The following is a 13080-nucleotide window of genomic DNA, read 5'->3' on the forward strand; positions in this document are numbered from 1 at the left end:
TCTCGCGCCGAACATGCGTAAAAAAGAATAATAAGTCGGAATGGAATCCCAAGAACAACTGATGATTACGGTTTACAGTTTATATATAATGCGGAGGAAAAAGAAAACTTTGCTTGCATTCGACGAGCTCAACCCGTAGCTACCGGTTAACCAATCACGTGACAGCTAATGATCACCTACTTCAATCAACCAATCAACAGCTTAAATTGGTAATCGGTAGATGATAGAACGCTACGGTTATTAACCGGCTAGGAGATCAGCGAGGGGGACCCAATCCATCACTTTGAAGACCTATTTGCTTTTGAAGCTGGGGACAGTCGGGTGGTTTTTATAAATCTATTTAAATACTGATTATTCATCAAATTCCAAAAACCCATAAAAATAACTTTTTCATTATTTTGGAAAATTTTGGGGCCCATGCGCGACCGAAAGATATTAGCTGATCGAAACCAAATTTAAACACAATGGTTTGAGGATCTGTTTAAAGACGTTGCAAATTATTACATTAAGAAAGCATCTTAACATTTTTTTAAAAAAATCTCAAAAATACTTAATTTTTTTCATATTTTGTCAAACTTTAGGCCCCATGCGCGAACGGAAGATATCAATCGATTTCCATAATTCTTTTTTTCCTTTGTTTTTCTTTAAAATTCGCAACTTTTCCGCGCTATTACAACTTCTTCTGATGTTCTAATGCTAAAGAAGAGGAGAGCTCCGCTGCATAAATCTCTAATCTTTCTTTCAACCGAATATCCGAATGTAAAGATAATGTAATGGATTGAACTCTGCGCGGCATGCTTTTCTTCAAAAAGTTCAAAATTTCTGAATAATAGCGCAAGCGTAGCAAAAACCTCAGCAGATTACAAAGAAAAGTATCCAAAGGTGCGAGTTTCTTGAATTTTCTGAACATTATTTTTTTTTATTTCATTTGTTTCTATACTCTCAAAACTCTGGGTCTAGGCAGGGCGCAAAGAACTAAAATTTAAGAGACGGCAGAAGGCTTCATTTTCGAAATCAAACTCCAAATTTTGCCGAATAATCTTAATTTTTGCGAATAGCACTGCAAATTTCGCCGAATGATGATAATTTTGCCAAATAGAACACATTCTGCAGAATGGAATGATGTGTTTGTCGAATCGTCTGATAAAATTGCCGAATGAAGACATTTTTTAGAGGTCGCAGTGACCTTCAGTAGAAAGTTGAACCCTGAGTTTAGGGTCAATCTAGACCAGTTTTTCTTAATTTGTTTGATAAGTGGAATCCTTTTGAATGTCCATTCTTGGTGGAACCCCAATGTTTTCCTTAATAGTATAGTTTGCATGCAACATTCTGGGAATGGTTCATTTTTAATAAAAGCTTTTTAAATTAAAAGAAAAAAATTTTGACTTAAAACACTACTTTAAAAATTAACTTGAATTTCTCTGATTTGTCTTGCATAATATAGACAAACGCGCAGAAAATGTTTGGCTCTGCAGTATTTTTTTTTTCAAACTGCTAACGTTAAGAAAAAATATATACACATATTTTTTTAAAGGTAATTTTCAAAAAAATACCAGTTTATTTTTGTTAAAGCCTTTTTCTAAAAGCCTTTTAAAGTATACATGTGTGAAGAAAATATTAGTTTTGGCAGTTTTGATCAGTTGGTGAAAAATAAGCACAAACTATGTTTAGTGTTCACTCTAGAAAAAAAAAGGGCAGGGTGCTGGTCTTTAAAAGGGGCACTATTTATTATAAAAAGGGCACTATTTTAATGTGGTCTCAACCCATCCAAGACCAATGACGCACCTCTGAAAAAGTACTGAGCTCCCCCCCCCCCCCGAAAAAAAAGAATTTTTTAAACTAGGGGTGAAATATAGAGGCAAACAACATGGAGGGGAACCCGGAAAAGTCATTTGTGACGGGCCCTAACATTTCTGTGCACACCCCTGACCCCCCCCCCCCCCAAACTCCATAGCAACGTTTAGCTAATGCTGGATCTTAGCTTTGGGTGTGTTTCAACATTGTGATTTTTTTTTAAAAGCAATATTATAGTTTTATATATATATATATATATATATATAAAAGAAACAGTAAAAGATCATTTTAGTTGGAAAAAGCATAAGTATATCAAAAGTATGTTTTTAATTATGTCAATAAGTTTTTTTTAAATAATCTGTTAGTATACAAATCGTATTCAAGGATAATACAAATATTCAGCAAAAAGGAATGAATGAATATTTCGCAACAGAAAATTTCCCTGGCAAATTTTACACAGAACAATATTTTTCCATTTCAAACGTTTGGGGGGGGGGGGGTTAAAAATTCAAGATAACAAAGAAATACCCTTGTATTTCGGTTCAGTAGACTTTGTACTGTGTACAACTTAGAAAACAATTAATAAGTTCACCAATCAAAGCCAGATGCGAAAAGATTGCTTCACAATCACTAGCAATGCGCCAAAATTAGCTAAGCCTAATTTCCACGTGCAAAAGAAAAACGGACACAAAGGGCTGAATCGCTACGAAAATTGCCTATTCATACGATGTTTATTGCTCAATTCAACATTCTATTTCAAAAATAATTTTTATTTTGGTGAAGATGCCGTTTTTGTTACATTATTTTCGTTAATCTTCCGATTTTGTTAGTGCGATTTCGGGGAAGTGATAGTTATAAATGGGGTAAAATCGACCTGTATTGGACCTTGAAATTGTTAACTAGAACAATAAATATGAGTTTTAAAACGATAATTTCACAAACTTAGTTATTTCATGTTTTTTTTTTTTTTTTTTTCAATTTTTTTTAATTCTATACATTTTTTAAAAATTTTCGCCGATTAATTCAACAGGATTCATGGGCCATGTTTGGCTAGCGGGCCATAGGTTGTGCATTCCTTACACTCTAAGGAATTCAAGCACTAAGTTAACTTTCAAAACTTTATCAAAAAGTCCAATCCGAGAATGAAGGGGTCCGTGATATTAGCGACGAATGCCGTATGATGGTAGGTGGCATTCCCAAACACTATTTCCAAGTCCACTTTACCGTCAATCTCAATTTTGTCACCTGTCACAGTCTGGAGACTTACGCGTGGCGATGTCCACAGCAGTTTCAATCCAAATTCACGAGCCACATCTGTCCTAACGATTGTCACATTGGCTCCAGTGTCGACAATCAGTTTGCAAGGATTCCCATTTACATGGGCGTAAATGAAAAGTCCATCACTGCCACTACTAGAAGAGGAAATCTGCAGAGCTCTAGTGGTGGTGATTTCCTTCCCTCGCGTAGCTTGGCGAACCGGACAACTCCTTCGCAGGTGTCCTTCACTACCGCATTTCCAGCACTTCTGCTCTTGTTTCTTTTGGGCTGTTATGCTGCTCAGATGTCTTGTCAAATCACCGAGTTGTCTCTCAAGTTCAGCGAGATGGGACGACCTGGAATCAGACTCATCAGCTTCCTGAGTCCGGATTAGATGGCGATCCACACGGGTTGCTTCTTGGGCGGCCTCGTATCTCATCGCATACACAACAGCAGAATTCAGGTCTTTGACATCCGCCATCCGTAGAGCTTTCTGGATTTCCGGATCTCGAACCCCGTCGATGTAGTAGTTGAGTGCCAGGTGGTCTCGAACATCCGCAGGACAGTCGCAAAAAGCAAGATGAGACAGTCTCTCGACATCCGCCGCTAGCTCTTGCAGGGTTTCCCCGGTTTTCTGGAAACGGGACTTCAACTGGAGTCGGCTGAAATCTTTCTGGCACTTCTCACCGAAGCGAAGCTCCAACGCAGATGTGAGGGAGGCGAAATCCAGGCGCTGGCTGTCCGGAAGGGTCTGAAGAATGTCCGCTGCGTCACCTCTCAGGGATGCTGCAAGATGGCAGGCCTTGGTAGCAGAGTCCCATCCGTTCGCTTCCGCCACTATCATGAACTGAGTTTTGCAAACCTGCCACGAAGTTTTCCCATCAAATGTGGCAAGTTTAATGGACGGTCGAGCAACCGATGTGGGAGCGCCAAACTGTACAGAGCTGCTTTCCGCGGTCGCCAATCTCCTTTCCACGTCCTTAAAGATCTCTTCTTTAAATAGATGAAATCTTCTATCTTCATCTTCCAATTTATTTTCTACAGCATTGAATCGGCTTTCAACGGTATTAAATTTTTCTTCAATAGCATCAACTCGATGCTCTATGTCATTAAATTTATTTTCCATCACAGTCTTTACCGAAATAAGGTCGTTTTTAATTTCTTCTTGGTTAGACGTTAAGTCCATTTTCAGCACAGTTAAATCGCTTTTTAACTGGTCTTGATTTGCCAACATACTTGCAGTCAGATCACTTTTTAATTGTTCTTGATTAGCCGCCAAACTTTCAGTCAAGTCGCTTTTCACAGCATTAATTGCTTCCAGAAGTTGTTTTAATTGGTCATCCATTGCGCGAGTAATCACCATAAAAACAAAGTCTATAAATTCAAACAGTCTTTATGAAAAAATGTCCAAAGTCACACTTACTCCAAGAAAGTCCAGAAGAAGCCCCACGTTGGGCGCCAAATTGTAACGGATTCGGTGCGACTTCCACTTTCTTGAAATGAAGACACAGTTCTTGATAAAAGCACAGGAAATTTATTTACACTATATACAGGAAAGAGCGTCAACAACTGCTAAATTATTCATCAGCAATTAAGCAATTATCACACAGCACCGTAAACTCAACGTTTACACACGTATTTACTTCCAAATACGAAAACAACACAGCGAAATGCCTCGCTATAAACAGAGCAAATACACACTCTCAGTTCGAAATCCTCAATCGAAACTCTCCGTTTATCCATCGCTAACGGCTTTTATAAACATCCAAGAATTTTCCACAACATTCTTTCTGCTTCGAGAAATGCGTAGACCGTTATCAAATTTTATCAATGAAAATAAAAAAATAGGGGGTTGTATACTTCAGCCATATGTAAAAGGGGTTGTATATTCATTACGGGAAACTATTTACAGGTTACGTTCCTACAATAATTACTATTTACAGGATTTGTAACAATAAAATAGAAAAAGTAAGGTCTTAAATTTATTTTGAAGAGTGCTATATCCTATGAATTAGGATAAATCTTTGAGGGATCGGCAATTCGTTTTATCTGTGGTCCGGACGCTTGTGAAAACTGTGGGATCCTGTAAAAAAATCATACCTTACAATGTTTTCAAAAATTTGCTCACAAATTGATATTTAAAAGCAGTGGTGTTCCCATAGGGGTTCTCCACATACGCTGCATACTCAAACATTTTTTAGACATAGCGTATACCCTCAAGGCTCATAAATTTTCATATTATGACATACACAAATTGTGCGTAATGGATTACTGGAAGTATACACTCAGAAAAATTGATGGGAACATCACTGATTAAAAGTCCTTTCCGCGGAAAGAAACGGTACATTCAGAATAGTTTTGTCAGCAGGTTTTATTCCATAAATACAAATAAAATAAAAATAAGCAATGTTCGTTTCGGTATCAAAAGTAAAGATTTATCGTAGTTATAACACAGAAAATTGAAAATTAATATTATGTGCAAAAAACTGGCTATTTGATCTTAATAGGGAAGTTTTCGATTTTTCAATTTTATTTTTATATGATAGAGTAACATGTATGAACATCATAGGTGAAAAATTTTTGTGATACGATAAGTGGTTTTTTTTAAATTAATTTTTAAAGTTCAAGCCCTTGTGACGTCAAATGGCATAGGAAGTGACGTCATGCGCTCTTCCGATAGGAGAGAAACGCTAGCGAACCGGTTCCCATGTCATGGGAGAAACCAAAGAACGTGCATTCGACTTCGAAGACGAAACATAAAAGGCTTATCTCCTTGCATTAAACTACTCGCGTTTCTGGAATATGAAACCTCTCATCCTCTCGGAAATATTCGAATATCATCATTCATATTATTTGAGGAAGATTATTTAGATTGTGCTTTAACGAATCCGGCCTCCATAGTGTGTTCAGAAGGATTTTATTGAATTTCTAAAAAATAAAAATATCAGCGCGCTCAAAATGTCCCTAGCGAAAACAAGGGATCTTCAGCGGAAGGCTGCCCATTCGCGCCCTGTGACGTAGGTTCGTGACGTTTCAGAAGAGCGCACTTTTGCGCGTGGATTTTTAAAAATTCATTAAAAATCAACAACGGTGTTTTAAAATTCGGCGATGGTGAATTTTTTAGTTTTGAGGGTCAATTAGCAATAGCCAAAATATGAACATTTAATAGGTTGCAACTTCAAATTCAAAAATCTCTACTTATTATCTTAAATTTTTCACTTAGTCGTCATATTTGGTCGCTTGCGCGATGGAAGTAGCAAGTAGATGTAAATTTCGAAAAACAGCATTGGATGTTTATCTCAATATAAACTATTGAAAGTACCGTTAAATGTGCAATAAATTATGAACTTTTTAAAAATATTATTTTCAAGAAAAGACATTTTTTTTAAAATTTTTTGAAAGCATCCTTTAATATGCCAAAGAAAGAAAATATCTGATGATTATTGGCATTGGCCTATGATCAGCGGATGTTGATTTTGTTGTTATACATTATATGGTATGCCGATGGATAGAACAAGTTAATCAATGAAAAATAGCTTTGTATTTTGCTAAATCAGTTTTGTGTTACATACTAATAAGAAAATAAAAAGAAGTATTGTAAACCAAAAGCGGATGCTAAAAGATAGGCGTGACACTTGACATCAAAGAAACGCTAAAATAACTTGAAAGTGCTTTGTTTTCAACTAGTAGTTAACGAATTCAAACGGTTTTGAACAAAATGTTTAAAAATCATTTAAATTTTGGGCTTCCTTGCGACAGAAATATTAATATTAATCACTATAAAAACTTTGAATCAAGGCTTCTCTATAGTCCATTTAGCGAGAGCTGATAGTGGACGTAAACAAAGCAACGTGACAATTGGCGTTACCGCTGTCTGCTTGGCGCTGGGATGATTGAAAACAGCGCCAATCAGATAAGAGAATGTCCGCGCTTTCAACGCGAACAGCATTGCCAAGCAGGCGAGTAAGTCATGGAAGTAGTAACCTTCTTTGTTTACTTCCTCTATCAGCTCTCGCTGAATTGAGTATAGTGAAGCATGAAATTTACCCACTATGATTGCTGTCTTAGGATTTTTATCTTCATCTACCAATAACTTGTATATTGTGATTGTGAAATATGAATTAGTTTCGCAAACCTTTAATGTTTAAATGGTTCTAATTAAATTAGCACACAAACAAATCCCAGAGGGAACAAGGATTCATTTTCTCTGCCAAATGCTTTAAGTTTTAGACACGTATATATATTGTATATACACACACACACTGCTCGACATTGAAAATGCAACATCAAGAAGGAGTGGTCAGAAAGTGATGAAATTTGCAAAAAAGACAGAGACAGCAAGGAATAATAATAAATGATCTTAATTTCAAAATGATAGACAGAATACAGAGCGAGAACGGCGTCGGCTCAGTAGGATGTAGGACCACCGCGGACAGCGATACACGAAGAAACACGTCTAGGCATAGAGTCAATAAGGGTGCGGATGGTGTCCATTCCCTTTCAACCATTTGCTACTGAACAGTTTGTCTTCTGAACGAGGCAGCGACAGAGCCTACAAACGACGTACAATCACACCCCACACATGTTCAATTGATGGCAGGTCAGGAGAGTATGGTGGCCAGGGAAGCATCTGTGTGCCTTGGAGAGCATGTTGGCAGATGCGAGCACTGTGTGGTCGGGCGTTATCCTGCTGAAAAATTGCATTAGGTAGCCCTTGAAGGTAAGGGATTGCCACCGGCCGCAGCACATTATCCAAGTATCGGTGGGCCGTCATAGTGCCCTGAATACGAACTGGAGGTGATATGGAATTGTACGCAATTGCGACTCAAACCATTATGCCACGTTGTCGTGAGGTGGGGCGTTCCACACTTACTGCCGGATTAAATCTGTCTCCACGTCGACGCCACACACGTATGCGGCGACTATCACTGGATAAACAGAAGCGGGATTTCGCCATTCTGTCATCCACGTCGCTCTTGTCCGGCACCATACTAAACGTTGCTGTCTATGTTGTGGGGTCAATGGCAGTCTTCTTAGCGGATGCCGTGATAGGGAAGTTTCCGATTTTTCAATTTTATTTTCATATGATAAGAGTAACATGTATGAACATCATAGGTGAAAAAAAATTGCAATACGATAAGTAGTTTTTTTTTTAATTAATTTTTAAAGTTCAAGCGCTTGTGACGTCAAATGGCATAGGAAGTGACGTCATGTGCTCTTCCGATCGGGGAGAAACCGAAGGACATGCATTTGACTTCGAAGACGAAACGTAAAAGGCCTATCTCCTCGCATTTAACTCCTCGCGTTTGTGGAACATTAAACCTCTCATCCTCTCGGAAATATTCGAATATCAGCATTGATGTTACTTGAGGAAGATTATTTAGATTGTGCTTTAACGAATCAGTGTGTTCAAAAGGATTATTGAATTTCTAAAAATAAAAATTTCAGCGGGCTCAAAATGTCCCTAGCGAAAACAAGGGATCTTCGGCGGAAGGCTGCCCATTAGTGCCATGTGACGTAAGCTTGTGACGTTTCAGAAGAGCGCACTTTTGCGCATGGATTTTTAAAAATTCATTAAAAATCAATCACGGTGTTTTAAAATTCGGCGATGGTTAATTTTTTAGTTTTGAGGGTCAATTAACAATATCCAATAGCCAAAATATGAACATTTAATAGGTTGCAACTTCTCCTATTGCAAACCACGTGCAACCAAACCAAACGACGGGAAATGGTTCTGGTTGACACGGGAACATTCAGGGTATCTTGCACCTGCTGCAGAATCGAGGAACAAGTGACTTGTGGGTCTGCTACAGCTTGTCGGTGGATGCGTCGATCCACGCGTTCTGACGTCACTCTGGCTGCCCCTGCACCCCTCACTCTTCCCACATTTCGTTGTTCCAACCATCTTCGGCACAGCCGATGCACCCTAATCGCATCCATGTGGGTATCAGCTGCGATTTGACGTACGGACCAACCTCCCCTTCTCAGTCCGATCACCATACCCCTCGTAAAATCGTCTATCTGCTGGAAGTGCCTTCGTTGACGGCGGCCTGGCATTCTCTCGTGTTACACGCATCCTCCAAGATAAAAACAACATTTCTTCGATACTTCTCCACTCAGAAAGGACACGAATATTGCTAATTCTGCAGGTTCCTTCCCTTATATCTTACTTCACGTGCGTCGGAGAGCTGCGCATTTCACATCATTTACATAACTCAGAAATGTACGTCTACTCTAAAATTTGCATGAATTTCTGAACACCCCCTTCTTGGTGTTGCATTTTCAATATTGAGCAGTGTATGAATCACGTTTGTTCTTAACAGTTTTCTTTATTTTTCTTTAACAATAATAAAGCTGAAAGTCTCTCTGTCCGGAGTATGTCTATAGGATGTCTGTAGGATGTCTGGATCTCTGTGACGCGCATAGCGCCTAGACCGTTCTGCCGATTTTCATGAAATTTGCCACAAAGTTAGTTTGTAGCATGGGGGTGTGCACCTCGAAGCGATTTTTCAAAAATTCGATGTGGTTCTTTTTCTATTCCAATTTCTAACACAAAACTATCATAAGATGGACGAATAAATTACGAAATTATCATAACGTGGAACCGTAACATGGGCACAAGCCAATTGGCGAGATACGAAATTATCATAACGTGGAACTGTAACATGGGTACAAGTCAATTGGCAAGAAAATTCACCGTACATTGTTTATATATAAATACAGGCGAACCAAAAAAGCTTTTAATTTTTCTATTACGAGCAAAGCCGTGCGGGTACCACTAGTGATTCCATAAAGCGGCTGATTCGATAAAGCTGCATTTTGTTCCGTTTTTGACGATTTGAAACATTAAAGCGTTTGATTCAAATAACCACTGATTCAATTAAAGAGTCACACTGAAAAAGTCTATTTTGCGTAAAATGGGGTTGTTTCCATCCGTCAAATGTACTACGTTTAGTCACTGAAGTTGATAGAATGAGCAAAAAAAAAAAAAGACATGGAGTGTGGAAAATTTTTTATTTTCAAAATGCTGAATTTTCAATTATTATCATTTTATTTTCCCACCAGCACCCTCCGCACCATCACCATCAGCCGTCTCCAGGTTGCATCCATGTCCTACACACATGCGCATACATACACAACTACACACACACAAACACACATACACCTTCACACACATACACAAACACATACACACACGCATATATACAGACATCTACACATACACAAAAACATACACACAACTACCCACACATTCATGCCTGCACACAGACACAAACACATGCCTACACACAGACACATACCCCGCCCCCCCCCCCACACACATTCATACACACAACTACCCACACACTTATGCTAGCACACAGACATCTACACATACACAAAAACATGCACACACACGACTACCCACACATTCATGCCTGCACACAGACACAAACACATATGCCTGCACACACATACCCCGCCCCCCCACACACACATTCATACACACAACTACCCACGCACTTATGCCAGCACACAGACACAAATACACATGCCTAAACACACATACACATACCCCGTACGCACAAACACACATACCCCCCCACACACAAACACACACTCGTGATTGCGAAAAACATAATTTGAATTGAAGATGTCAAAATTCAAATTAATTTTTTTTCAATTATTTTTATTTATTTATTTATTCTTTTATTTACTTATTTATTTTTTCAAATGTTCGGTATCCCCCCAGTTTCCCGGACACACAATTTCGTTCCCCCGTTTTTCAGTTTCAGTCATACTTTTTAAAATACTAGAGGAGGCAGGAAATTTTAACTGTCGGCGAAACTGGAGGTGAACCGCATGTTAAGAATTTTCCATAGACTAATAATAAGAGTAGACCGAGCTTTCCCAGACTTGCTGATGAAAAAATTGGTTCATGGATACATCATGTGACTGGTGGAAGGCTCGGCGAAAACTTTGGCGGCATGGTTGCCAGATGGCAGGATTATCTATAGTTTGGCACTCGGCATGTATTTTAAGGCGTAATGTGTTTTTATTATGATTTTTTTCCCATGTGCAGAGATGATTGAACTGTTTTTCTTTTAGTTATGCATTATTTTGACATTAGTAATTAGTTTTTTATCGCAGTTTTCAGTAACTTTTATTTCATTCGGAACTACTACGTCAGCGTTGGCGTAAACGTAATGGAGTAAACGTTTTGCGTTTACGCAAAAATGTACTAATCGGTATCTTAAACTGAAATTGTAGGTAAAAATCCTACCGTTTGCCGATTCTTTTCGGGCGCTTGCATCTTTAATTGCTTAGAGAGTTATTAAAATTGAATAAAGAAAATGCACAATACTATCTAAACGAAAAACTCACTACATTAACAAAATATTTACAACTTAGAATAACAAATTTACAAATCAGACTCCATAAAAGATCATTCTTCCGTGTTTCATCAATTCTATTTATTTTATTTCTCGCTCACGTTGATCGTCTGCTACGATTAACGCCCGTTGTTGATAGGATATCCACCAGTCACATGGTTTGGTTTATGAGCAGCAAAAGGGTTGCCATAGCTCGGTCTACTCTTATTATTAGTCTATGGAATTTTCCCTATCACTATCCGATACTAGACGTTAAATCCCGGATATCACAAATTTGCCATTTCAACTGCGCTTGCGCGGACTTAGCTTTTTGGGCTTTCTGCTTTAAGATTCCGTGTAGCTTGTTTATTCTGAGCTAGAGTTCCAAAAAATTAATGGAAGCGATTAAAACATTTTTACAGCGATTTTGGCTCTGAAAAAGGCTTTTGTTTGATAGAAAAGCATAGACTAATAATAAGAGGTAATAATAAGATCTTATTATTAGTCTACGAGAAAAATCCATTAATAATTAAGACGCAAAATTCAATCTTTTCCGAGGCCTAAAAACTAAATCAGAGAAAGCTTTGTGATTTCTAAATTTCATCTGTTGCTATCTCATATTTGTTAAAGAATTTAAATTGTTTGTGATTAATTTAAGCAAGAATTTTGAAATAAACGAAGTCTGAGCGCATGCACAGTTGAAATGGCAAATTTGTGATATCCGCGATTTAACATCGATCATATCATATGACGACGTCATATTAAGTATTGTTGGATTCCAACAATGATAAATATCGTTCACATATTTTGTTCACAACAAAGCAAAATATTGCAACTGGAAATCATTCACTGCAACAATGTTCTTATTCGTCAACAATTAATACGCTTTCTCAGTCTTCATTTCTGAGTCGATGAGAATAGTAGTCGAGCAGAATTTGAACTCAAGCAATAAAAAAACGTCACATCTGGGTAAAAAGCATGTATAATTGTAAGTAAATCAGTTTTTTTTTTCATTCCTTGTACTAAACACAGCGTGCAATAGCAACCTATTTTTGTACAGGGTGTTTCAAAATGAATAGCGGGGTTTTAACATGTTATAATATTCATTACACCAAACTTACAGCCACAAGTGATACATCAAATGAAAGAGAAACTCAAACAGTTTTACATAATAGCCTACAAGTGTTCAATGTGAGCACCATTCGTCACTCGGCACACGTCAAGACGATATGCGAGTTCTTCCCAAACTTTGATGAGTGTCTCATTAGTAATTGCTGCAACAGCTGTTTCAATCCTGTTCCTTAATTCGGGAAGGTCGGCTGGCAGTGGAGGCACATACACACGGTCCTTAATATACCCCCAAAGATAGAAATCACACGGCGTTAGGTCGGGTGACCGTGGAGGCCATGGGAAACAAGCCTTGTCATTAGGCCCCTTACGGCCAATCCAGCGGTCGGGTACAGTTAGGTTAAGCCAATCGCGTACCTCATTTTGCCAGTGAAGCGGCGCAGCATCTTGCTGAAAGATAAAACACAAAACGCTTTCTGTTCTTTAGTCGCCATCTTTGCTACAAGCGCGTTCTAGCGGATTGCAGCAGAAACATTCCACGCGCATGCGCACTGATGCCAACAAATAAAACTGTTTGAGTTTCTTTTTCATTTGATACATCACTTGTAAC

The sequence above is a fragment of the Uloborus diversus genome, unplaced genomic scaffold (assembly GCF_026930045.1).
Source record: "Uloborus diversus isolate 005 unplaced genomic scaffold, Udiv.v.3.1 scaffold_12, whole genome shotgun sequence".
NCBI classification, from domain to species: domain Eukaryota; kingdom Metazoa; phylum Arthropoda; class Arachnida; order Araneae; family Uloboridae; genus Uloborus; species Uloborus diversus.